At 38.7% G+C, this 3,028-nt stretch overlaps 1 long non-coding RNA gene across 1 annotated transcript; it reads left to right on the top strand.

Annotated features, from left to right (window-relative positions):
• The first annotated feature begins 817 nt into the window (after positions 1 to 817).
• LOC148823624 (uncharacterized) lies at positions 818 to 2,772 on the top strand. The gene is made up of 2 exons (XR_016093735.1): positions 818 to 1,805; positions 1,914 to 2,772. It is a non-coding gene; the product is annotated as an uncharacterized LOC148823624 (long non-coding RNA).
• Positions 2,773 to 3,028: the final 256 nt, after the last annotated feature.

Below are 3,028 nucleotides of genomic sequence, written 5' to 3'. Positions count from 1 at the left end.
CTTACTATGATTCTTAACAGCAAAACAAACGGTGTCTAACTGACGCCGTCTTCTCGTCTCGCTTGCAGCCGCTGCAGTACGATGATGTTTCTGCTGCTAGATTAACATATGAACGTCGGGGGTGTGGTTTCTGACATCATCGTATAAATGCTGTACAGTACAGCGGCGTTAGGTCTCTCAGGTCTAGCTGAGCGGCACTTAGTAGCGAGACCCTAAAGACGTCCATTTCAACGCTGTCAACTTACCTAACAATAACATCTATTACAGGTTACAAGCTGTCTCGTGCATGGGTTGCTCTGATGCATTGCAGACGTGGCTATAGATAGAGGCAGCTTGTCGCTTCAGAAAGTGGTAAGTTTATCATTTCTTTTTGTCTCCCTGGAGTTGCAGCATGCCACAGAAGTTAGCTAGTGTTATTTGCCCAATCAGACGCCTAATGATTTGTGTATTCCTATGCCATGTGTCATTAAGAACTCGGACGGTATAAAGTATTTTTTTTTCAAAAGGATTTGAATTCAGTGTACTTACTGCGTATTAACGGCGTACGCTTGATGACTGTTCCCTAACCATAAAGATGATTAATAAATAAGCAAGGAAACTTTAACTAGATTTTCAGTTTATTCTTTGCATTTAACAAATGTGTGATATCTGCATTATTAAAGGAATCCACAAAAATGTATTTATAAATGTGTATAAATTTCGGCTCACTTAAATGACATTCTAAATCCTGTAATATTAGTTCCTGTATTAAGAACAACAGTATCAATTCTAATAATAACACCAACAACAATAATGATGATGATGATGCAATTTTCAGGTGTCCTGGTGGCAATATTGTGGATACTGTTGAGAGACAAGAGCTTATGGACTGTAAGAAAGTGGAACACTAGTATTTTATTGTTTGAAGTGGATTTATGTTAGTAACCAGTAATGTGCTTTAAATGGCAACACCTGTGACAAAACCGTGAGGAGTCTTTATGGAAATGTTTCATTATCAGCTGTGGAACACTGCCACCTCTGCAGAATCAAGTGACATTTGATGGCTGACTGTAGGTCACTCTGCCTGTGAAGTGATACCACTCTCCTTTTATCTCTTTGTCAGATTTCCATTGCATTTTTAACACATTCCTATTTTTGAAGTGGAACATACAGCCCTTTGCTTAACTATTGTTAATGCTTGCCTGCTTCAGTCATTTGCGATGGAAGCAATCGATTACATATGTACTCCTAAAACTGCACAAATCTGAGCTTAAGATAACAATATCTGCAGCCTGGCCGAAACAGGAAAATATCAAAATCAACTGCAGCATATGGTATGGTTGTGGACTCCCATACAGTGCCTCAACTTGTCAACTGTGTGCAGGCAGCTTTGTAGGGCCATCTATGGGATACTTTACATTGTAAATACAGTAGCTTGGTCAGCTGCAGAAGGAAGACTTTAACTTCCAAGGATTTTGGACTCTGAGGAGATCCTTGAACAATGGGGTCCGAAGTTTTCCATTATCGTGCACTGTTCGAGTACAAGAAGGAGCGAGGGGATGATATTTCTCTGCTACCTGGCGACATTCTCGCAGTTTACAAAACGGCCCTGTTGACACCTGAATACCAAGAGGGGGATGAGAGAAGCCCCAATGGGTGGCTGAATGGGATAAACGAAAGAACGAAAGAGAAGGGGGATTTCCCTGGGACGTTCGTGGAGTACGTGGGACCAGTGCGGGTGGGAGTGCCGGCTCCAAAACCGAGGCCCAGGCCTGTGCCTCCAACGCCAGGTGGATCACAGACACCTGGGGCTACGCAGACAGGAAGTGAGTTATGGTGTTTTATATGGGTTTAATTTTGCTGTCTTCTTTATATTGACTTATGTGGTTGGTGGTTTTGTCCAAAGCAAATTAAAAAAGTTTTTTTTTCCATAGAAACAGGTGGGTTTGCTGTGACTGTTTAGCCCGTCTGGGGTTTTAACCCACAATCCTCCATCTGGGAAACTGGATCCCCAACCCTCTCTGCATACAGTCATAAGTGAGAGAAGATTTTATTCGAATACTATAAAGCGTTTGTTTACAGAGCTAAATTACTGTAACCTTGATGTTGTTGCAATAATATATTCCAGTGAGATGTATTATTTATGATGTATTTTTATTTTGCCAGTGCTTAAGAAATAGAGTGAGGTTACTATTTACAAAAGTTAAATTGGAATAATTATACTTTAATCCCCTATTTCATAGATTACAGTAGTAGCTGTAGTGAATCCCTCCATTAAATAATATATTTGTGCGTCTCTTTAAAAAGATTTTGTGCTGTAAGTTCCTTTGCAAGCAAAAGGTTATTTCCTTAAATTGTATTGATAGAGAACTTAAATAGATGTTTTTGTACATCTGTCAGGGTGATACTTACAGTAGTCATCACTGCATCTTCTTAACCCAAGGAACATAAATATTTCAACCTGATATTAAGTTTAAGACTGTGTTTTTAGAATTACTTCCTTTTCTATTACTAGCTTAACAGTAAAAATAAATACATTTTCTTAGAATTTTAATTCAGTCATCGGAGTCATGGTGGTATCCTAAATCTAAAAATATCAGAATTTCTGTTCCCCTACCATATTTGTTTTGGGAGAATTTTGCCAATATGTTTATTTTAAGATACATACTGTTCTGTATCTAGTGCTGTTCTGAGAATGTGTATAAATAAGACATCTTCACAGTTGAGCTGCAATAATATATATGCTAAGCATATGTATACACATAGGGTGTACTAAGAAAAGAAAGAGAAAAATTAGCTCATAAACATAGTAACTAAATACTGTATGAGAAAAAAAAACATTAATTATATTTTCTGTTCAAGGGGAAGTGAACTCTGGCTTTCTGTTGCAGAGATCTAGCTGCATTTAGCAAGGCGTGGTGGACTCTGAAATGGATCGATCAGCTGGTGTTGAATTGCGAACTGGAACAGACTGTGTTGACATTTCTCCCGAGATGGCTGTTAAGATCTTTAGGCGTTGCTTCTTGTGATTTGTAATTTTCTGGCCATG

Source organism: Atractosteus spatula, chromosome 11 (genome assembly GCF_055471065.1).
Source record: "Atractosteus spatula isolate fAtrSpa1 chromosome 11, fAtrSpa1.hap1, whole genome shotgun sequence".
Taxonomy (NCBI): Eukaryota; Metazoa; Chordata; class Actinopteri; order Semionotiformes; family Lepisosteidae; genus Atractosteus; species Atractosteus spatula.
This window is presented reverse-complemented; position numbering and strand designations above follow the sequence as displayed.